Raw genomic sequence first — 24,799 nt, 5'->3', positions numbered from 1 at the left:
AGTTCTTCTCATCCTCTGCACAAATAACTCTCCTCTTTCAACAGCAGTTCAAATAAAACTAAGAATTTCAAGAGAGGGTGGACACTGTTGATATGCACCCAGCCCAAAACATATCTGCTGAACTCTAGAGCCATGAGCCAGCTGGCCTGGGCAGGGTGGAGAGGGAAGGAGTCCTATGCCAGTACACTGCCCAAATTTGATTCAGGAGAAAAAAAGCCTTTAATGTGACAACACACACAGGGCACCACTTCCCAGCTCTGCACAACCAATGTCCCTGGACAGCTTTGATCAGTACACAGTCTGGAATGTGTAAGGTTCAGTATATAGTGACTTCAGTCACTCAGCCTCCCAAGTCAACCCTGGAAGAAAAGGAGAAAACAAATATAGCCATTTGCTCCTTTCTCCAGTTTGAACTTGCAACAATGTATGGCCTTCCCCAAAGATGGGCTGCTCTCTTGTCCCTGACCTTTGCTGTAAGGTTCAGCATTGTCGTTAACTCCATTAGAGCTTTCTGAGTCGGTTCTATTGCCCTATGAGCCTGGCACTGGCTAAGGACACACCAGATAGCACCCTGTTTACATGCAGGCTCTGTTTACATGGCAGAGACCAAACAACTCATCAACCTCCTTAAAAGCCATAAGAAGATATGGGAAGCAAGCAGAACAATGTTTATTCTGACCCCTAACCAGTCTGGCTCCACAACAGCAACATGGTGAAGACATTTGATAAAAAAATGGACTTCAGTAAAGTAACTCTTGTCCTTGCCAAACACTAATCTCAGTCTGCTTGGAAGGCTCTCCCTGGAGCCCATAGTCATACCCAGAAAAGTAGGTTGTTCCACAGCTGAGCACCCTCTGTGCCTTGTCCTTGTGCTCTCCAGTCCCTTGCTTTTTGGGAATTAGAGCCTGGGGAGGTCAGAAGCCCCAATCACATCAAATGAAGCTGTGGCAGACAGCCCTAAATTATTAATGTCTTTGAATACTAAGTGCGCTTGAACCAATTCAGCCTCCAGCACACAGGCTGTGCACCAACATGGCCCCAGTGGGTCACAGGAAAAAAACCTCACTAAGGATTGCGAAGCAGCAGTTCTGTTTGCATTGACACATTTGTCTCTCCCCTGAACAGAGGATACACACAGTCATGGATCACTCTGTACGCATGTCCACTCTTCTCTTGCTATTTCAGCCACTCCTTGTCCCTGGGAGACACACAGCAGTCCTAACCAAAGCTCCATTTTATTTACATCCAAGAAGGTAGTCTTGCAAGCTGCGAGACGATTTCAGTTACATGGCAAGAGAATAATACCTCCACATCTACAATTTTACTGGATTCTATCACTGGAAAGACAGCAGTTCATTAACACATCTCTGCTATGCACAGTTTGGTATTTCTCTTTAACCACATCCCTTTAAAACGAATCTTTTTGACAATTTACTTTTGTAACTTCTATTTTGTTTTTTATTTATTTCATCCCCTGTGACACCCTACCTCTGGCTCCTCATTACTACCACAACTAGCCTGCAGATAACAACTCTGACTTGGATGTTGTGTTTATTAACAGTTTGCTGTTTTCATGCAGCTTTAATTGTGTTTCAAGATGAACTGATGCTGATTTTTCCTCCTGTTTCAACATTTGACAAATGCATGAAATTCTGCATGTTGTAGGAAACAGGAAGAAAGCTTCAACTGTTTAGAATGTACATGCACAAACAGCACAATCAAAGTACATGCTCCTCCTGTTTACCTCCTCCACACCTCAATATTTCTGCTCTCTTTCTCTGCCCTTCTGGGGCAGAGAATGAATGTATCTCTTTCACTTCTGCTCGTCTCTCTCCCACACCCACAGGCATACACTGATTTGTTATTGCTAGGTCACTTGTGATTAAAGCTCTGGATTCACTAGTTTATTGCAGGGTTGTCCCTGGCTTCATAGGCTGTTTGCTGTTTTGTTATTATAGTGCCGAAGCCTCATTTTTGCAGTTTGCTGCCTTTCACACACACACACCACCACCACAACATATTTAGTTTGAAATGATCAACACAAAAATTTACTTGGGGTTTGCAAACAATTTGAAAGGGAATAAGAGAAAAGGGGGTTACAGATCCTGGAAATGCAGCCTCCCTGCCCCGCCTGACTTCTCTGAGTGTTTGCCATTTTTTCTGTGGTACTGGAATAAAAAGCTCCAAGTGCCACAAAAGCTGTATGACTGTTTGCTTTGCTTGGCTGCAGAAACTCAGGCACAGCATATTCATCTGGGAAGATACTGGTTGGGGCTGGGGGAAATCGCTCATTCCTTTTGGCTATACAGACTTTGACAATAGCTTTAACAAGCTGGATTTGGCTTTCTGAGCAACAGGCAACACAAACAACTGAAAACCTCTAAAAATTATTATGGATGCATTTACACTTATCAAATATAAGAGCAAGCCCCTCCTCCTGAAACGTGTTTCAGGCCCCTTCCAATAAAAGGGGGATTTCAAAAGCAAAGCTCACAGCAGACAGAATTTCCATTCTATTTTGAAAAGTCCTGTGTATACCTACTGCATTCCTCTTCTTCCCCCTCCCACAAAAAAAAAAGGAAAGAAAAAAAAAAGGCAAACTTCTGGGCATAGTTTAAAAGCCACAAAACCTCCTCCATGTGTGTATTCTCCAGCTCCACTGCAGATACTTGGAGTTACATAAAACTGGGCAGTTAGTGATTCTGGCAGCTGAAAAATTACAAAGTTCAGGGTCTGGGGAGGGCGTGGGCCAAGCTGAAGATTTCCAGACAGCTGTACCAGATGGAGTGGAGAAAAAATGTTTCTCTTTCAGCTCAGGAAAGAGAGTTAAAAAGCTCTGAACCTTAAACAAATTTCAGGGAATTTCTCCATTCCCTGTTCCCTGTGAACACTGGTATTGGTAGTGCTGGTTATCAAGGACAATTTGGACCTTGAAAAGCAATGAATGCCTTTGTGCACCTGGCAATGCAATGCCTTTACAGTGACACAGCAGAGTGTCCAGTTACCCCCCAGAGCTGTGCAAGCCTTCTTCTTTATCAACCAGCAACGTTTCCATTTCCAACTGGATGGTTGATGCATAAAGATGAAATTGAAGTGCATCACGTAATAAACTGGACTAGCTACCAAATGTGCTCCAAGTCAGCACATATGCACTAGAATATGGTTTTGTGTTAGAACATCTGTTCACTGGGATGATGCTAAATTTAAATTTAAATTATAATAACTCCTCAGACTTGGACTTAAAACTATCCAGGTAGGAAGAGTCACACTTCTTATCTAAGTGCTAAATAGCGTGTTAGCACATGTTGTAAGCTGTTGGAATTTTTCAGTGTAAGTAGTCCCAACTGTGTTTTAAAACACCCTGGCTACTCAGCCTACCTCTGGACAGGGTTTGAAAATATGCTTTCAACTGTGACCAGCTGTGATCACACTAAAGACAAAATAGCCTTTAACCATGTGTTAGTCAACAAAGACTGGGATATTGCGTTCAGCTCACTGCATACACTGCAAGAAAGACATTTGCAAGCTGAAGTGAAGTCTAGTGGGGGGACCCTAAAATGGTTAGAGGCTGGCATATAAGAAAGGCTTGGAGAGCTCAAATTCTTCAGCCTAGAGAGGGCTAAGGCAGGAGAGTTTGTATGAGAAAACAAAGTATTTGAATTTTATTATTTTAATGAAAATGCTGATTAACAAGCAAAATTTAGATGCTTTTCATAAGATAATTTATCACTAGGATCTGGAATAACTCACTTCATATTGAATGGTCAATATGAAACCAGTCATTTGATTTTTGATTCTTTTTTCTTATATGGAAACCAGCCCAAAAGACCTTGACAGGGGACCCTGTATGTAACACATCACCAAGTACTACAAGGAACTGATTCACATAGTATTAACAATGGAAATTTGTTTTAAAGAATTTTCTGCTTGGTGTCATCAGTTCTCAGTGAAATAGGCATGGCAAGGTCGACTCTTATTACCTATTAACTATGAACACAAAAGACAAACTTCTCTAACTCAGCACGGACTCAGTCAGCTAACTAAATAAAGTAACTACTTATGTGCAATGCGGTCCTGGTCAAGTCACTCCAAAGCTTACAACCAGAGATTATGGCTTTGCAGCAGCTGAAATTAAAATAACAGTTGGCTTATGGCTTATGTGGTACAGCTCTGGCTATGCATTCCCATTCTTCCCTTACACCCAACACTACACCTTTTACCAAGCTGTTTCCCTGCTCAACATAAAGCTCACCTAGCAAAAATTAACATGGTCTTTGTACTATATAGGATCACAATAATAGCTAAAGCTATAGGCAAGAAATAATATTTAATTTCAATTTCCCATTTCATTTTAGACAGCTGCAATTTTCCTCAGATGTGGGAGCTGAGGGGATTGTGTGAAGTTTTGGAAGATTCAATAAAGTGATCATTCTTATATGTAAAATAAAACGTCAACATGCTTTCTCTGTTACTGCCAGTTCTTCCTTAGGAAGAAGTTGAAGTGAAAATTAATGGAATTCAGTGAATGTTTTCTGGAAAATGTTTTCTTTATAACAAAAATATAGGCATGTCATAACAATACTTAGAATGGAATAGAGAAAGCATTTCAGCTATTTTTTACAGTCTTAGAAACTATTATGTAATTTGTTACTTAGATGCCATTAAGCTAAAAAAAAGAAGGAAAAAAAAAAGACTAGACATACAAAATAAAAAATATTAAAACGCCTCTTTTCCCTCCTTGTAGGATGCAGGGCTCTGACCCTGCTAAGACCCTCAGTCTGGCAAGTAACTATTGCAAGTTCCAGCTGTACCAAAGCTCTCTCCCTCTATGCTGGAATCCCTTTGCAGACTACAGTGATCGGCACAAACCAATTTTTTTCCTCTCTGTCTGGGATCTGGCAATGGCCCCCTGCAACTTAACTGCTCTCTCCACCAGCCTTTTCTCCAGGCTGTGTGTTGACCTGGCAAATGCTTCTAGCTGTAAGGAGATGAAAAGAAGGTAAGGAAAAAATGGGAAAAAAGCGCAAGCCCTGCAGATGAAAGTCTGAGGCAGTGTTTTCCTTTCCAAAGTGCTGCTACATTCCCATAAGCTTGTGGTTTCCTGCATTCTGTTAGAGGGCTTTTTTTCTTTTTCTTTTTCCTTTTTAAAAAAATCCTTCTGGTGATATCTGAAGAGGGAAAATGTCCAGCACTAACAGGAGGCCTTTTGTTCTATTCGTTTCTAAGTGGACTTTAACCCAGTTACTACAGACTGAGTCACTGTAGAAACAAATAAAATAAAAGCTCTCTGTTTTGTCCCTCTGGACAGGTCAGGGACATGTTAAATTCTGTTCTCCCTTTCCTACTTTTTGGAAAGCAGTACCAGACCTGGCATTGCACTGCAATAATAATGAACATAGTTTATGGCTGTTCTTTTTTATATGTCCTGGCAACCCCTACAGAGCTGATATTCCAATAAAGCTAGCATTTCATTAACAAAATAAACACACAAGGGGCATATCTTTGGGTAATGAGATGAAATTAAACAAGAGAAAGGCTGGCTACCAGGAACTGGTAAGATATGAGTAAGTGTGACACATATAGGAGCATATCTGAGCTATTTTGGCACCTTGTCAGATCTCAAATTTTTAATGACTCACAGCAAAGAACTGCTTGTTTCTGAATATGCTTGTAAGATTCACTCACTCTCAGGCTGAGTTTTAGGCTGAATATGAGGATTGAATTTCAGTCATTTGTTGCAGTTCTGATTGCTATGACAAGTTATATCCTGTCCCCATACATCAATTTTAGGGTAAATTATTATCTATTTAGATGCCAACCATTTAAATTAAAATATCGAAAAGAAAAGCATCCTGAGGCTTACTGGGTCTCTGGAGGTTCTGGAAAATCTTTGCACAAGAGGACTGCTCCTCCTCTTTTCCCCTTCTCTCATCAGCCCAGCTTTCCCTGAAAATCTTTTTAACTCTTTAGTGTCCCCTTATTTATGAGCTCTCAGCTCTGGCTGAGAGCTGTTGTATTGTGGTTGGCAAGTGCAGAAGCTTCCTATAAGCTTGCTTTCACCCCTCTTTTGTGCCCTTGCTATAGCTGGTTATGCAACTGCTTATCTAAAACCACTGGTTTTTTCCAACAGCCCTCTTCCTGCTCCAGTTTGTTTTCAAGGTAGGGAAGCTTTATACTGGGGAGAAGTTAGTAGAAGGAAGAAGTACTAGTAGGAAGTACTTAGTAGCAGTAGAAATATTTTTTCAGAAAAAAGTTTTTCAGATGGGCAGTGGGTTGTCATGCAAAGCTAGAACAGAGAGAAACTGCAGCACTTAAGAGATAGGATTTTGTACAAGAACATGACCATGCAGTGCTGCATGGGGAACCAAATACAGGTAAAACCAAGACTGTTCTTGGCCATGGGTGTGAGTCAGTAGTTTCACATGTGGCTGGTATTGTGCTGGGCATGGGAGGACAGGGAGCACAGGGCCAGAGGATAGTACTGATGCCAGAGCTGGGGTGCAGAGTCAGGACTAAGCTCAGTACTGTGCCAGTCCTCCTGCTGCTCCCTTTTCTCTCTTCTATTTCCCAGCAAAACTGTCATCTTACAGTCACAGCACTCTACCTGGTACAAATGGCATTCCTTCCCACACCTGCTCAGAACTGTGTGGAAATACTGCCCTAGGTGCGGAGGTTTGCTGGAGATGTACTTTGCTCATGTCTCCTTCTCCTGGTTTAGTTTCTTGTGTCAGTTTTGAGGTTCCTCAACTCTGAAACACTCCAGAAATGGTTGGTGAACCTCTTATGCTGTGCCAGAAAAGAGCTTCTTTTAGCTTTTCACTCTTATTAAAAGAGTAAAATGCAAAGCAAATGAAAATTGAATTATGAACTATTATGCTATTGACTTCTTAACACACTGTATTCTGTCTGCAGGAACTTGTAAGTCTACACAAGCTACAGCAAAAGCCCATAAAGGCTCTGTGATCATGGTGCTACTTAGTATCATTATTCCTACCTAACTTATCTTCTGATATATTTTGCAACAGCCGTGAAGAGACCAGAATATGGTCCAGATTTAGTACAATTTGGGAGTGTAGGTTGCTGCATTACTCCTTCCTTGTTCGAGTAACAGCAAGGGAAAAACAGACAGACTTCCTTTACTTTTTTAATTCCTCCTACACTATCAGTGTTTCACTGGGATGGTCCTCACATCACTTGGGCTGATAGAAAAAGTGCAAAGAGATTCCATCCCAACTAGAGATCTGGATGGGTTTCAGAGCTTGTCAAGAGCAAGTAAAGTAGCAAAACATTCTGAAGTTCACATAGCAGATTCTTTGGAACAGTTTCCAAGCAAATTTATGTTCATTTCTTGGCTGAATACTACTTGAAACAGAACTTAAAATGGTGAACATGGGGAGAAATTTGTGATCAGCAGAAGTGAAACATCTGTTTTATCAGAGACAACTGAACTCCAGATGCTGTCAAAATCACATAATTCTAGAAGCACCAATCTCTTTGTGGGTTGCTCTGAGAAAGGTCATGTCACTGAACTCTCGGTGACTGAATGGCTTTTGTCCTGGAAAATTCACTCCCAGATGTGCAGTGCATGCTGGAGTTTGATGCAATTTGCTTTGTTAACTTACGCAGAGGAAAGAAAGATATCACAAGGAGATACCCTACTTTATGAGAGTAAGCTGGTCTCATAGATCCTGCATGACTAGTGCTTGTTTTCATTCCTATTGAAACCTGTTGGACATGCTCACTGCTATAGGATGTTGCCTCAAGTTGTCAGTAAGATCATATCAAATACCTTTACCTTAGCCTGTTTGGTACTCTTGAATATAGGTCCAGGTTAGAAATCAGAGTAAATGCTGACACTGTCTCTATGTTCCTCTGGAGGACATCATGCTGAGAGAACTACTGACCTAGGTTGGTGTTAGAGCATTATTCCATGCAGGCAAATAGCATAGACAGATGGAAAACATTTAAACATCTTTTCAGTACAGAGTTCTTTCCCAGTTCTGGGCAGGAACAATGCGGCTCCTCAGTGGTTCTTTTGCCTCTTAAACTTTGAGTCCTTGACACCAATAAAATGCTGACCATCAATGTTAGAAGCACTGTAATGCTCTCATCACGTATCATCTGTTTCCCTTCTCTGTTTCTCATATAGAGTCTGTAGGCCGTGTTTGTGCATGTGACAGAGGGAGGAGAAATAAATGACACATGATCCGGGGGTTACAGTGAGCCTGTGCATCTGCTTCAGGACACAACGGCGTGGCACAGCCACAGAGTGCAGTGTGTACGACATGGAGGCACACGACTATGCACACCACCAGGCAGCTCTGTGGAGATGGAACCAGTGGAACTGATTTTCTTTGTAAGAGCTATTCTCCCTGCCATATATTTTATTTTTTGGTCACAACTCTACTATTACTTTTGCAACATGATAAGATTCTCAGTGAAATCTCTTCTTGACGCTACAGATACTAGGAAAGCCTAAGAATTTTCTGATGTAGAGACAAAATGCACAGCAGTGACATGCAGCACGTTATATATAAATTGATCAGAAAATGTGTTTAAGCAATAGAATAATATAACTTGCATCCATCTGTCATTCAAGAAGGGATGCACAAAAGAGTCTGTCACTTAATTCAGTAGGGTGATCAGTGAGTCTGCCTGGGAACCTACTTATTTACAAAAGGACACATTATGGCTTTAGAGCTTGTTGGAGTGAAGCAGGCTTAAATGTGAGTGTGCATATGAATTTTTCAATTTTATAACTTGTAAATTCCTCTTTCTGATGTACTCCACCCTCCAGTGACCTTTTGCTCAGAAATTAACCTAATCCTCACAGAAACTGAGCTTCCCTGATTCATCATTATCACAACAGCTGTTTTCTACCTATTTGTCCTGAACACAAAACTTCAGTTACCCTTTCATTTTTATAACTACTGAAGTCAGTTTATGATGAGCTTTACCAGTTGCTTATAGCAGGTTACGCTGCTTACATTTAGTAGGTAGTACGGGCAGCAATAGGTCAGGTATGAGGTCTAAAAAGATTTTGCATTAGCAAACAAAATAATAAAAAAGTGCAGAAAGCAATTTGAGCTGAAGACTGAATTTCTGCTAAGACCTTTGACAGTAGATTCTTTGGTTTCCAGCTGATGAGACAGACTTCCAGCTCCTTGCTGGCTTTTGTCTCGCGTCATCTAAAGGCATTTGGATAGTGCATTTTAAACCAATTGGTTGTTTTCTCAGAGTCCACACAGAGGTCGGGGGAGAAAGGAGAGTATCTTTCTTGCTAATGTTAGCCAGACAATGGCAGCTTAACTGTAAAGCCCCCTAAAAGAGAATAAGCCTATTGTGTCCCCAGTGTGTTTCCCACATTTCAAAGGCCACTAAGTAGCACCAGCATCTTTGCCTCTGGGTTACTGAGAAGACAGACTCCTATGCTTATTAAATGATGTCTTTCCCTAATGATTTGAAACAAAAAAGGCACACACATAGAAAACCAGAGATGTGCACATTTAAGGCTTCCCCTGCCATAAGGTCAAACACATGAAAAGACACAAAAAGGAGTTTGGCCCCAAGATATCAGAGTAGATCCACTTGCCCATCTCTCCCACACTGGCCCTTACTCTATTTTCTGCTGCGAGAGCCCCCGATTCCTGCACAATTAAGCTCGGCACCAATGGCATTTCTGCTGCTGCTCCTTCCACTTGGCTTCACTGCTGAGAAAGGAGCTTGTTCGGCAGGGAGGCGGGCACTGCTGCCTGAATAGTCTCTGAAGCATTCATTATCTCCTGCCTAATTACATGGCCGGCATAGTGGTGGTGTTGTGGGAACATTGCATCACATTAATCAGCAAGGGGATGTGCCAAGATGAAAGGGTCCCCTTGTGTCTGCTCTCTGCTCTGGAAAATGGGCAGGAGGGTGGGGGAAGGAGTGGGGTATTTATCAAGTGGCAAGTAGGGAAGGCACAGCGGGTGCACCCCAGCTTGGCCTGGCCAAGCCGCCATCTTCCCAGGTCAGTGCTTTTGTAGCAAATACACCTTTTGTGTTCATGCATGTTGATGGATCAATAGCTCCAGAGGCCAAAATCCTTCACCACAGCACAAGTATGAGCAAGAGCTGTGAGGCAACACACCATTTAGTTGTACCAGGAGGGAGTGGGAGCTAGTTCTCCATAGCCTATCCTGCCCTTAGCCCACTCTGATAAGAAATAGGATCACCTATTTGAACAGGTTCAGATTCAGCTGTAACCTGGCCACAAGGCTTCACAGAAAGTCACTGTCCCTCAAAACACTCTCCAAACGCATTCCTCTCCAACAGTCTCCAAGTCAAATGTTAAATAGTAGCTGGATGGCACTCCTGAATTAATGTCAAGCTGGTACACAAAAGCAAAAATTTCATTTCCCAAAGCCTGCTGGTGAGAACCCCAGTTCACCCACATAGTATAAAATTTAAATGGACTCTTGAAATCTGAGAAGAGATCTCATTTCCTCCTATCTTTGTCCCACTTGCAGGACATTTGAAAGGCTTTGTAAGGCTTTGCATAGATGCTCCTCTGTGTGTTGGGGCTGGGGGGAGGGTTGAGGCATCCACACTGTGGTTGTTTGGCACCCTGCAAAATACTGGGTCAGACTAGAATACAAAATGACAGTCCTTGGCTGAGCTGCTTATTGCTGTGAGATGGAATAGCAGCGCTCTAGAGAGAATGAGGAAAGGTGATGGAAAAATGAACACATTACAAATGCAGTTCTTTGCATTCGTTAACCTCTCCCATTCACTTTTGATTCGATCAGTTCACATCAACCCTCTTTAAAATCCTCCAAGGACAGGCAGCACCTCATGCTCTAGTCTTTTGCCATTTGGCTTCCTGCAGGCCTTCTGTCCGTCACAGCTTTTCTGCACTTGAACTATGCTTCAGGTTGAATCCAATTGCATGGAATGGAAGCGTCTTGCCACCAAACCCCATTGTTTTTGTAATGCATCAGGCTTATTAATGCAGGCTATTAAAGCCACTTTGGAAACAGATTTACTAAGACCAGATAAGTTTATCTGCCACAAAGTAGGTGTGAATGCCAGTTACTCCTGCAGTGACGGTTGCCAAGTCCTCCCATTCGTATCCCATGCTGTTGTGCGGACAATTGGGGCAGGCTGCTTATCTGTGTGCCACCTGTTGTGCTGGAGTCACCCTGACCCAGTGCCACCTTTCTATTCAAATACTATTGCCTAGTCAGGTGCTGTTCTTGGGTTTCAGCACACAGGGGGCACCGCTTATGTAATGCCAGACAGGCCTATACTAACAGATTTGACTTCATTGCCCTCTGGTGAGAGGAGTTTATACAACAGGGGCCTTTTTGGGGTTTTTAAAAAGGGGGTTTTTTTTTTTTTTTTTTTTTTTTTTTTTTTTTTTTTTTTTTGAGGGAGAACAAATGGGATCTGCCTTGGTTACAAGTGGCAGTCAAACTGAGAAAGGGAAAACTCCCGGTTATCTTGTCACATATAACATAAACTGAGTTTATGGAGCAGGAGGGAACAATTTATGTTAGCTCCAGGTATCATTTATCTGTCTTGGGCTTTTAATGATTACAGCATTGCTCTGGTTTCCCTCTGCTTCCTGATCTTTGAGCACAAGAAAAATTAATATCCACTGTCATACTTTAAATCCAGCACGGAGACTGCATGATCAAGGAGCTTACTTCGTCCCAATGCCACAATTCCTGTTTCACTCTGGTTTCAGTGCTGGAGATCCACAGTAGCTAAGAGCATCTCAGCATAGTTTTTACATTTGCCAGGTTTGAAAAGAATCCTTCCTCTGCCATTTGGACACAACATCCTTTAAACAAATTAAATTAGTGTATATGCACTTTCTAGCTCCTCTCCTCTGTTAAGTCTTTAGTTGAGCACCCTGCTTTGAACACAAGAGTCTTGGTACTTAATTAATATTTGCCTCAAGTCACCAGGACAGTTGTGCTCTAGCCATCTCCTTCCCAAATGAGACACGGAAATTCCGTAAGATGGAGAACATTCTTCCAGGCCCACACTCATTAAAGATTGATAAAAACCATGGGATAGGAATTTCAGCCTCAAGACAAAGCACAGTTTTACCCCCAGTGGTATTAAGGCTACTATCTGAACAACGACTAGCTGTCCCTTTCATCTCACATTTGCCTGACAAAAGTGAGATACTAAACTTTGATCACTGCAATGTATCCTGGGCTAAAACTGGCTAGTTTACATTGGAGTTAAAAACCTTGAGAGATAACATAGTGAAAACCTCTGGTCTCTAATCCAACAGACAGATAAAAAGACAGAAGCAAGGGGAAGAAATCCTATGACTCGATACATGGAAGATAACGACAGAGAAATGTGTCAGACTTCATAATTACTGTAAATTAGGTTAATTTAAGGGCAACTAATCCTGTGGGAGAATATGGGGGCTTTGTGATGAAGGCCTTTTTGAAATACAAGAGTCTTCTGCAGTCCTCAGTCCTAATGCCTCTCCCTTTCTGGGACATCCACTGTCCCCCAGCACAGAAACGTCTCCTTTTCTCATGGAGCCACCCCAGCAGTGTGCAGTTGTCATGCCTACCCAAAAAGGCAGTGGTTTACTGGCAATGTGCACCCCAAGCAAGCAACAGGTTTTCTTCCTGCTTGCATTAGCTCCTGATTGCACAGACAGGAGCTTGTGTGTGCACTGCAGTTTGATTTGAAATGTGCCTTGTGTTTTACCACCACTGCCAGTTATTCCAGGACTTGAGTCAAACCACTGGGAAGACCAAATGCAGATGCAGCACATGAAGAGCTCTACAAGAGGCCTAGAGTAAAAGCCAGTTCAGTTTCCATCTCCTCCTCTTTTTCATGTGCCCCACTCACTACCATATCTGTGGTGGCTATGCAGGACATTCCTACAGCAATTGCCGTGTTGTAAACACTGTGCAAATCACAGTGTTTCTACCAGTTTTGGCAATGTAACTTTGAAAGCACTCTTTTTATTAGAGCAGAAAGGTGATGGTACAAAACAACCATGGGAATTTCTTGTTTTGACACAAAACTTAATTCCTTCTGAAGAGGAAAATTAACATCACAAACATTCCCCCTTCCATCAGAGAGAAGGAAAATGGGGCAAGTGGCTGCTCCACACAAAGCTGTCCAGCCCTGAAATGGAAGTCTGTCCAAAGGTCTACAGGCCGCTGGGGCACATCTGCAAAGCCCACAACAAATTCCAACACAGTCAAGTTCTGTTTCACAGTTTCACCCCCACTCTTCATGTGACAGCTTTCTTTAAAATCCCACAGTACCTCTTTCTCACCTGGAAATATCATCGCTGGCTGGTTTTTTTTCCCTTGTCTTGGTCTCTGGTTTCCAATAGACTGTTAACTGAGAACTATTTTCTCCCTTGTATCTATGTTCCTGTTAACCCTGCTTTACCTATTCTATGACAAAAAGTAAAATCAAACTTTCACTGCATGAAAAAAGGACTCAAGCAATTTGATGGTAACTGCAGCATTTGTGCCTCTCACTGGTGCCAAAGGTGATTGGAATTTTAATAATTCAATAGTCAGATAAGATATGTGAGGTTATTTGATTTAGTATTTGGCTGTACCATGTTTCTGAAATACTCTGCAGCTAAAAAATGTAAAGATCCATGATATGCTTCTTTAGGGTAAATGAAATAACTTCTAAAGCAATATGCTCATTGCAGCTGTAATTATAATATTTTTAACACTTTGCTGCAAGTTCCATTTAAAGGAAGCTTTTATCCAACAACTCTGTGGTGATTTTTAAGTAATTCCCCTCCCTCCACATGCCCACACTAACACCAACAGGGCTTACAAGGAAATCCCTACAGGCAGACTGTTATTCAGTGTATTTCTGCATTTCTAAGGCTCATCGACCTTTCTTTTGTCAGATAAAAGCTTCCCATCTCTTTAAGCCCTTCATTCTTGCAATAGTCCCACAGAAAAGTTGACATCCTTGGCAAGGAGAGTGAAAAGCAGACTGTCCGCCCTTCCCAATAGGCCAGGCTGGAGTTGTTTTAGCCTGTTTAAATCTCTCCCCTATTTATATGCTAATGTTCTGGTATCAGCAGAAAGTATAAACAGTGTTGTTTACAGCTCCCTATAGTCTGTGAGCAGCAAGCTGCCAGGAGAATACTGTGTACTGGGCAAAGAGATATATTTACTGAAATTAAAATGGCCACTTCTAAGAGCATGAGAAACAAAACGGTAAAAATGCAGTGTCAGCCAACAATATAACATACAAAACAGGACTGGCAAAAAGCCATTAGCCAGGGGGTCAGCCGTAGGCTCTGGGGAGCTAAGAGATTTCATATTTAACAGGAAGAGATCTGGGGAGACCTTCAGCACAGAGACCTCTGAGAAAAGAGAGCATCAAGTTCCTTGGCAAGGCAGCTTACATGCTCCATTTGCTATTATTGCAGATTTTTGTTAGTGGATAGTGTTAGCTCAAAGCTTGGCTCATAAGTCTCCTGGATCCTGAAGTGAATTAAATAGTCCTAAGGAAAACAGCATTGTCTAAAGGAGCAAGCACAGGAATTCTTGAGTTTAGATCTTGCCTCTTCAGTTTGTGGTGATTCTTCACCAGTAGAATCGTAACAGTAACAGCAAAACCAGGCAGCAGTAAGGATGTATAAAATGATGTTTCTGCAATGTCAAGCTTTATGAACTTTAGGGCACAAAAGCTTATGTCTTCTTTACATTAGTCAACAAAATCTTGACAATTACAATGGCACTCGCTGTTCAAATCCAGGGAAATGCCTGTTCCCATTAGCTATGCTTTATCTTCCATTAAATAAATATTTTAATGATTGTTTACCATAATGCCTGCTGATGCAATTCTCACACAAACGCAATTACTGAAAAAAGATGCCAAACTGGTTGACCTCACAATCCTTATTGTATGGCTTTCTACTGGAAGTCAGAAAAAGATGGGGCAATTTAACTCTTATTCTCCTACTGTATATCTTTCAGTCCTCACCAGGTGCGATTCAGCACTCTGCTTTCAGGAGGAACAATGCAGGATACTTCAGTGAGGGCTTTTGTGAGCCCAGGCCACATGGGCCAGCTGAAGCACATCCAGTGCGTGCGCTGACAGCACTGCACTCTGCTCTCTTGAGAGCGGGACTCCAGTGGCTGGACAACTGGTCTTGCTTCTCTCCATGAGCCAAAGCCACATCACATCCACCAGTACCACTGACTCTTTTGCTGGGCAGTCTCAGACAAGGTACCAAGACAGGACTGAATCTTTTTTTAGCCCTCACAGTCCTGTAAAAGCAGTGCAGAGGTACCTGGGTAGGACAACATGTAACTGCTTGGCTGATACTCGAGCAGTACACATATACTGCAAATAACAGGAAGTCCTCTACTCAGTAACTTTATATCAGCACCACTAGATTGCTGAAAGGGTAAAATGCCAAGAGGATGACTTGCAATGGCATTGTGCCTTGTCAGAGCAGCAAAATCACAGAAAGAGTTTGAGGTGGTGAACAATGAGAGTGTTACACTGGAAAAGATGTGCTTTTCTTCCAGTGGGAATTCAGTTGCTAAGTGCATCAAGAGGATTTACAGCAACTCTTTGCTGTAATAACTAAACATAGGCCTGCATGAAAATCCCACATTTGGCTGTGGCACACTGACTAAACTACTCTGTCTCCTTGTAGTTGTGTGTTCCCAAAGAAGGAAACAGTTCATTTCTGCTACTATAGTACATTTGAAATTAAGTAGTAGTCTGCCAAATTTTCCAACGCAGAAAATTTCTGTCTTCTGAGTTAAAGTAATCTCCATGTGGTCTTGCACATATTACTTACATCATCTTTTAAAGAAAATCTAGCCAGTCTTGAGCTTTGAAGTTTTGCTGTACAATGGTAAAGTGTTAAGACTACCCAGACTGTATCAGGTGCCCTGCACACATTAAACCATGTATTTTGCAGGATTACAAGTACTTATCAACAGTGCAAATAAATCAGCTCAGTGCTTTTATTCTACTCAAGACTGTCTGAAATGTGTTTATTTCTAATAACTGGCAGATAAACCACTAAACCAGGTAGGGATGATGCTTGTTGGAGCCATTTTAGCTCCAGCAGCAGTTTCTAAATTGATTAATATTAATTACTGTTCACTAAGTACCGGCAGCAAGAGACAAATACAGGCAGCTCCATAGCAAGGGGTTAACTTTTAAGTAAGTTGCATATTGATTAAAACCACAGTATGAACTGTGAGAGACATCTTAAATCCGAAACCACGATTGTAGTGTTTATATTTTTGGCATCTGTGTCTGAAAGATGAGGAAAAGGCACACAAGTGTTTTTAAGAGTAGTTGGGTGTTTTGGTCAAAGAAAAAGCTGATGCATCTAAAACTAGGTATAGGGAACTGTAGATATACTTCTTAGAGATGCATCTACAGAAATAATAATAAAGAAGAGGCTAGAATGTAGTCTTACATAATTCATTGCTGCTTGGACATGGGCCGGGAGGGAAGAATGGAAAAAACAGTCCATAAAGATGCCAATAGTTTCTAAGCAGAAACATCTGTTGAGGTCTTAAAAACAGTCAGGCCTGCAGCAAGCTCAGCAACAGGAAAGTCTGCAGTTGATCACTCCTACCCTCATCAGTCCCATGAGCTCCCACCCCTGGGACTGGATCAGAGCTTGGAAGATAGCTGACACCATGAATCAAACACAGCTCCTTTCTTAAAGGGGAAAAGGGGAGGAACAGAGAACCAGGATGGGCATCTGGGGAAAACAAATTATTATTTGGAATGGAGGTATTCAGGAAGAGTTACAAAAGAGTAAGGGATCATGCAAAGGGAGACCCAGTGGCTTATGCACTCTGTCCCATGGGGTGCTCATACACTGAATTTCCATTGCTCTGTCCAGTCTAATTTTAAATGTCTCAAGCAAAAGGCCTCGCTTCCCTTGGGAGGCTATTGCAAAATCTCAAAAAACATCTTTGCCTTTTACATGACTGCCTCTTCCTTTGTGATAGTTCATTTAACTTTGTTTTCTCTTAATATTCAAGTGCCCCTAGACATACCAGTTCCAAACAGCAATTTCTACTTTCTGAAAGCATTTGTCCCCCTTCTCTGTCTTCTCTCAAAAAAGATGTTATCTTAAAAATATCTCTGGAGACTGTATTTTGTTCATCTCTGCTGGATCTGCATCTGCCAGCCGGAAGGGAGCATGATTCTGCTGGATCTTACAAGGATCAATCATTGGGGGCCTCAACAGCTATATTACAGGAAATGTATACATTGGCAAAAGTTCTTATAAAGTAGGGTTTGGAGCATTCTCTTTCCCATCTCCAATCATTTCAGGTGCCAATTTTGACTAATTGCTTATGTCAAAGCTTCTTACAGAATGTGAACATTTATTGACCAAGAAGGCCAAACTTCAATCAATGAGTATAAAAGTTTTAACTACTGGTCCTTAGGTGGAGGTTCCATTTTTGCTGCAAATGTAAAACTCCAGCAGCCTGCCATATCCAAGGGAGTAGGCAGTAACCTAGCAGTGAATTTCTGAGTTTGCAAAGGATTTTACTTTAGTGCTAGTGGTGGCTGAAATACCATGCAACCTATACTTCATTTCTCAAAGAAGGTTAGTGTTTGAGTGCTTGGTACTTTGGAAGTATTTACCCTGCACTTTTGAAAATCTAAGCAAAATTCTTTTTCCCCATTAAGATAATTACTAACATTTTACTAGCAATAGTTGTTCTATATAAATTTAGACTGATGGCTTACACTGGAACTCTTGCTGTGAAATTACTCATGCAGTCCTCAACCAGCACCTCCATAACAACAGCAGAAGTGAGCAGAGTAGAGGTTTAAGTGTTCAGGTGGTCAAAAACAAACTATCCAGTTCTCAGTATTCATCAGTGTTCAGATTTTGAGCTGCTCTAGACCTGCACTCCAAAATATTACAGTATGATTTGCCTCCTGGTGCAGAAGTCCCCAAGTTCTCAGCACTGAACATCAAAGAAAGCATGCTGCTCAAGGAATCTGTTCCAGCCCACCAGGAACAGCTTTCAACAAGAAACTATGGCACTATGTAAAGTTCCAAGGATCCATTGATCATCTGTAAGATATTGTCTACCTTCATACTTCCTTTCTAGCTATGTCCAAAAACATTGTACAAGGGGAGGACTTTGTGACAGTGAACTTGTTCATGTTTCTAGTTGTGAAGTCATCTGGATAACTTAGTGTTAATGGTGGGACAAATAACATTGCTAGAAGCAGTGGTATTACACAGTTTTTCATGTCGTGCAGCTCACAATTACTGATCAAAAGGCCTTATCAGTAGCTCAGCTTTCCTTTCAGGTGTGGAGCAAAGTTGTCATACTGCATGTGAGGCACTGGATCACTTCAAAGACTGAGAAACAAAAAGGCTTAGAAAGCATCTTACATCCCGTTATTGCTCCTGCAGATTTTTAACCAGTCTCAACCAGCTGCCTACATCCAATCTGGTCTCAGGAAGCCCCAATTCCCTGCAGGTCCTCTGGCAGCACACAAGAAGGGAATGGTCTCCAACAATGCAGGAGTAAAGGGAACTTTTAACTCAATGTTAAGCCTCTTAAAAAATGAGCTGAGGTTCCTCTGAGATTTTATTAAATCTGCCAGCCTGTGAAATACTGCCCATTGGATCAAAGACACAATGCACCCTTTCTTAGCTTGTGTTGAGCTCTTCATGGATCTCCAAAGGGCAGTAGGGCTGTAATGTCTCGTTAGGTCAGTCATTAAATACAAGGAACTGAAAAATTCACCAGAGACCAAGAGTCAGGATGGGACTCTGCCATCCCTTCAGGAGCACACAACATCTGACCCTTTTAATTCATCTTCTTTCCCTTCTCCCCCAGTACACTGGGAACTACTCACTGTTGCTGATGTATAAAACCCTGCCACAACAACTACAAAAAAGGGCAGCTCCATGCTGGCATTGATCCTGCCTTCATCTCACTGCATTCTTTGTCTAAGAGAACAGAGGCAGGATTAGAAGGCGGTTTAGAGTGCAACCAGGCAGTAAGATTAATAACTGCTCTTAGTTTCATTCATGATCAATTGAGTGTACATGAATCTGCAGAGGACCTTCTCCAAACAATCAGTAGGGATGGTAGTGGCAGTCACAGAACCAGAAATTCAAAGCAAATTTCAGTGACATAGCATTTCTTTAGTGAAAAAATTTATGTTTTGCTGTCTCTTGATCAGCAAATACTGCTCTGCTTGTGTAGATCTAGTACTCACCCCCAAATCCATTGTGCTGTCTTACTCCCTAGAAAGTCCACTGACTCCAGTGGGCACAGAGGCAAGTCTTCTGTGACAGAAATTTTGCTAGGAGGAGTCTTTCAGCCACACATTTGAAATGTGCCAGCTACTCTTTAAGCAAATCAAACATCTTGAAGCCTAAAGGATAAAATATTTGACCTGATTTATCCCAACTTGATCTCCCACAAGTAATACAGATAAATCATACGGTTTGGCTCCTTTTTCTTGAAGGGGTTAGCACTTTCTTTATGAATCCTTGCATATGTGAATACAAGATATGGCATGCACAGTGGTCAGAGAGATGACCATCAAACATATTCCCTAATGACCAGCATGTTGGTAAGACCTGACTGGTCAAAATTCATAGCTGCTTGTGTAAAAGCAAAAAATTGCAGTAATGTGTGAATGAAAAGTTGCCATTTTTTTTACATTTATTATGCAATTCTGTTAACATTACTAAACAAAGTATTTTTGCAGCACTTTGGTCACTTGCTAAGACATGCAGTATATGGAGTGACTCCAGACAATGTGTGCATGCAAGGCTTTGGGACACCACTCTGGTGAAATCAAACCTGTGGGTTTGATTTCAGAGTATAGAACAGAATTTTTTTTCAGAGATGCCCCTATTTTTAATCTGTATGTAGTTTTTTAATCTAGAAAATATCAAAGTAGAGAGGACCAAGCTACACAAAGGAGTGCCTATATCCACAACTGAAATGGAGCTGTGGACAGCAGTTAGCTACATGGATGGCAGTATACCACAGCTTAGGAAAAACATGACAAATAAGTTTGCCTTTCTAATGGCCAACAATACTTTGCAGGCATGTCTGTACAGACCTGGAATGCCTGGAGCCACATTTCAAAAATGTAGTAGTGTCTAGGCATTTGCTTAGCCTGACAAAGGAAAGGAAGAAGGGCACATGGTAGTTTTGCCCTTACTAGACTTCCTAACATGTCCTATATGTCCTGCAGGGCCAAAATTCTTTACTGCAAATAATGGAGTGTTACCTGAATAATCATCCCACAGTATGCACACAGCAGCTGGCTGTATTCCCAAGCATTTAGAAATTTGCCATCCTTATTTAATTGAAACAATGGGGGAATTTATGGAGGCTGAAATTAATTCCCCTAACTGATAACTGAAAGATTAACTTCTGGAGGGAATGCCTTGAGATGTTCACGGACCACATATGATTAGGACATTGGCTTAATATATCAACTACTCACACTGTACTGACTAAAACAGAGTTGATGGTAGAAAAAAAGAAGAAAACAAAAAAGAAAGAACATATAGGCCGCTGCCATCTGAAATATGATATGAAGAGGTCACTGCAGCAGCCCCATAAAATCTGTCTGCCCAAGGAATATCTTATTGATTAACACTTCATACTGGCATCAGTGAGAAAGAGTTCAGGCAAAACAAAGCTGCTCCAGCATGATTTAAAACAAAACAAAACAAAAAAATCTCACATTTCCCCCCAAAGGCTCTTGTTTTCACTAGGCCAAGTGCCACTGACTTCTGCAGACCTCAACCAAGATCATTAACTGTCAAACGTGGACTATACGGGACCACCATATGACACTTGTATTCACTCTGCACAGTAATTTTAAATTTTGTTTCCAATTTATGCTAACCTCTTACTTCCCCAGAAGGATTCATGAAAAATAAACACTGGTTTTGAAGGAAGACTTTACATCCAATGCGATATACTGCAGTAGGGGATGGGTGAATCTCAAAATAGGCAGTGCAGTGAAGCTCTGCTTCTGCAGCTTCCCCTGTCCAATCTACAGGCCCAAGATAGCTCAGTAACTTTGAAATGTTGCTTTTTCATGACAGAACTATATTAATCCATTGGATTATTTAGAAGTAGATCTTGTTAAATGATGCCTCTGACAGTTTTAGCCTAGAACTGAGCATGGAAACATCCTTTTTTGCTCATATGAAAGGACTTTGCCTGAGGAATGAGGCACACAAGCCACAGCAGTAAGGAGAACATGGAGAAAGCAGTAAACACCAGTCTTCAATGCTGTCATACCAACATTAAACTCACTTAAAAAAACAGTTGGGAGAGACAGATGGTAAGATATCTAAGAATGCTGATACTTCTGAGAAGGGGAGCAAGACATGGGTCATTTGTAAAAATAGCAGAAACCCTGTCTGTAACTTCAGCAACGTTCAATTTCTGTATTTAAAAAAGTCCTCTGAGGCTGCAGCTTTCACACACATACCCCGGCTTTCACAGGGAGCATGGGAAAATAAGCTCATTGTGTCAGAAGGCCTTGAAAGGGAAAGGAGGCTTGCAGCAGGATGGGAGGAGGGGAAGAGCGCAGCTTGAAAACGCATGGAGAGAAATTAAAAACAAACATGTACCTACCCCCAGCGTGCACACGCACACACATGCAAGCCCTAAACTCTGACTGAACTCTGAAATCAGAGACCAAGCTGCTTTGGAAGCCACTGCTAACTTTTCTTCTTCTCTCCTTTTTTTTTTGTTTGCTTATTTTTGGGTTTGATTTAGTTTGGGGGGTGGGCTTTTATTTTTTACCTTTCTAAGGAGGAAAAGAAAATCAGCAAACTTGTGTGTATGTGTGTGTGTCCTGAGTAGCTCAGGAAGAGTGAGAAGCCCACTCCAGCATTTATCTTTCTTGTTCCTGGTGAGGATTTTATAAATATTTGGGAGGTTGCATGGGGCAGGGGGGGATAGCTGGGGGGAGTGGAGGCTGCAGGAGGCAGGCTAGATAACTTTTGGGCCCACACGGCACAGAAGTTTTGAAAGCCTGCTTTTCATTAGCATTGCCTAGCAACCAACTCATCTGCTGCAAATCTCATCACGCCCCTGCAAAGCATCCACGGCATGCTAATCTTTTCATTTAATAGAAAAGCTGCTGTAATCTTTCTTCCTTTTCCTTTCTAAAAAAACAGACAATAATAAAAATAATAATAATAATGATAAAAAAAAGATTCTGTCCCTGCTCCTCCTGCTGCCCTGCACAATCCCCCCGCCAACCCCGGTGCTCTTGTTGATCCAACACTTTGCTGAGTTCCCATGGATGACCTACATGTGTGTGTTCTGCCTGATAAGTCCCAGCTGCAAAGGCAAGCTTGGGTCGGTTTTTGCTTTCTGTGTTGTGTGTGCAGGAAAGGGAGGGCAGTGAGGGGGAGGATTTTTCTGGCTGGGATCTGAGAGAGGAAGGAGGCAGGCAAGGCTACAGCACTCAGAGTCCGAATGGGTCCAAATGGCTTAAATGAAATCTCTGGCTTCAGATACTGTAACTGAAGCCTCCCCAGCAGACAGGGAAGAACTGGTTTGTTCTGGTGTGTGTGTGCACAAATCCAAGTTCTCCCCATATCCGCAGAAGAGCGAGTCTTGCTTTTTTGCTGATGAATTCCATGTCCAGCCAGCTGCAAACAAGCCGTGCTCTGGAATCTCCCTGGGCTTTGCCTGTCCTTTCACTCTGAAAATATCACGCCTAAGGGTAGGGGAAGTGGTTTGGACAAAATAAGACTTGACCTGAGCATCTGCCCAGAACTGAAACCAAATGTCTGTCTCCATGAATTTTTGGCTTTTCACGAAGCTCAGATAATTTCTCTTGCCACCTGCCCGTCTTCAAGCATGTCTGCGCTTTATGGTTCCACACACAAACACTAATCTGTCATGAAACAGGCCATGCATGCAGCTTCTGAGCTGGTGAGAAGCAAGAACCTGAAAACCTGCAGACAAGGACATTCTCAAATATCCAACTCCATTTTTACAGACACATGAGCAAGATGTGTGCCACCTTTCTCTTTGCACTTTTCTCAGTCTCCTTCCCCTCTCTCTAGTCTCCATATTTCCTTTACCTTATTTGTACTTTTAAGTGCTCCTGAAGAAGTCTTGTCCTCCCCACTCAAAGAATAGTCAATTCCTCCAGAGTGCCACCCTGGGGCCATTTCATATTCTGCTTAACAATCTATCCTTTTTCCTGGTCCTCTAACCTGTGAACCTTGAACATAATACACCTCACTTCTATCCACATGTGATGATTGAGAGCAGACTCCTTTACAAAGATGTTTTTTCTTCTCCTTTACAGAATTCTGCTGGAAGCATTCCCACTAGAGAGGTGCTAGGAAGATGACTGCAAGATCACAAGGCCCTAAAGCAAGTTAAGTCGCTCCGGCCAATAATGTTATCATACCTAAGGAAATGACAATGTGGCCATTGTGCAATGGATCAGGTAGAGATAAGATACTATGAATTTCCTAAGAAATCCATGCTAAAACTAGAGCAATATGAGGCCTGGAAAGCAGTAAATCTTATGTAAAGTTGGAAAGGATACCATGATTGTGGAAGATATTTCAATGTCACATTGCTTTGCATTTTTAAGCAGCACATGGTGAACAATAAATTTCAGGCCTACTCTTGCAAAGTCATAAAGGATAGATAGGCCCAGTAATAAAACTTTTGACAGTGTACCTGAAGGAATGGCTGTAAAACCAGTGGTCAGGACAGCAAGAAAGTTCAACCAATCTCAGCTTCAACCTCTGGCAACTATTTCAAAGGGTTTCATGGAGCTGAGTGCCCACAAGCCGATGAAATTAGACCGTTCATGAAATATTTACTGCACTTGACTGGGAAGAATTGCCAGCTTTTGAAAAACACATCCACCGCCTCTCTCCTATCTTATAAACAACTCCAGTGCTACCAGCTTCAGCACTCTGTGCTGCAAGCACTTCCAGAGTCATCAATCAGGTTAAAACCCTTTCCCCTATGCACACACTGGGCTTGAAACCATTATGGGCTGGCTCTGCTCCCACAGCCAGCTGGAGACAGAGGTGCTTCAAATGCATTCAACGGGAAAGGAAATAAAACCCCCACCTTTGCTGGCTTTTAATTAAAAAAAAATCTCAAGCCTCATTGGTTCTCAGGAAAACATAGAGTTGGCTCATGTTTAAAGTGATAGTATGGAAATAAAATCAGTATTTTAACAAATTTCATTCCCTGTGTTAGTAAGACCTTTAACAAAAAGGCTGTTCACCATAAAAATAAGACTTTTTGGTCATGGAAGGCAGGTACTTTGGTCTCAAAAGAAGACTATTAAAGAAGCTATGAATTGGCTTCTCTTTGGGATTTATACCTATCTTTTCAGAGACCTGCATTTCATTGAAATCAATTCTAGGCCATTCCAAGGATAGTGAGCTCTGTTAGGCTGGATAAGAAGTAACAGATAGCAAAGCAATAGCACCAGATGGCAGAAGCAAGCAAGTGAGGAAGTGAATGCCACTTACCCACATGGCAGATCATTTGCTGTGAACTACCACCCCTATTGTGATAGAAAAGGATAGAATCTTGTGAGTGGAAAATGAACTGGAATGGAGACAAGATTTCTTGGTTCGTGTGTAAACGGTGATTATAATAATTTTTCTGTAGTGTCCCAGAGAGTAGAAATTAAATATGTGACAAGTCCCAGGCCTCTCTTGTCCTTGGTGAACTAATATACACGTTTCAAATACCCCAGCCTAACTATCATTCTCATTATCAGAACGAGCTGAGAATCCAAA

At 41.8% G+C, this 24,799-nt stretch overlaps 1 protein-coding gene across 3 annotated transcripts in view; it reads right to left on the bottom strand.

The window, feature by feature from the left end:
• The window catches only part of RAD51B (RAD51 paralog B), a 405,359-nt gene that overhangs the window by 64,698 nt on the left and 315,862 nt on the right, over window positions 1–24,799 (bottom strand). The gene's annotated exons all lie outside the window — the stretch shown is intronic.

Source organism: Passer montanus, unplaced genomic scaffold (assembly GCF_014805655.1).
Source record: "Passer montanus isolate IOZ18808 unplaced genomic scaffold, ASM1480565v1 scaffold18, whole genome shotgun sequence".
In the NCBI taxonomy this organism is placed as follows: Eukaryota; Metazoa; Chordata; class Aves; order Passeriformes; family Passeridae; genus Passer; species Passer montanus.
The sequence above is the reverse complement of the archived record's forward strand: the minus strand, read 5'-3'. Positions and strand labels throughout refer to the sequence as shown.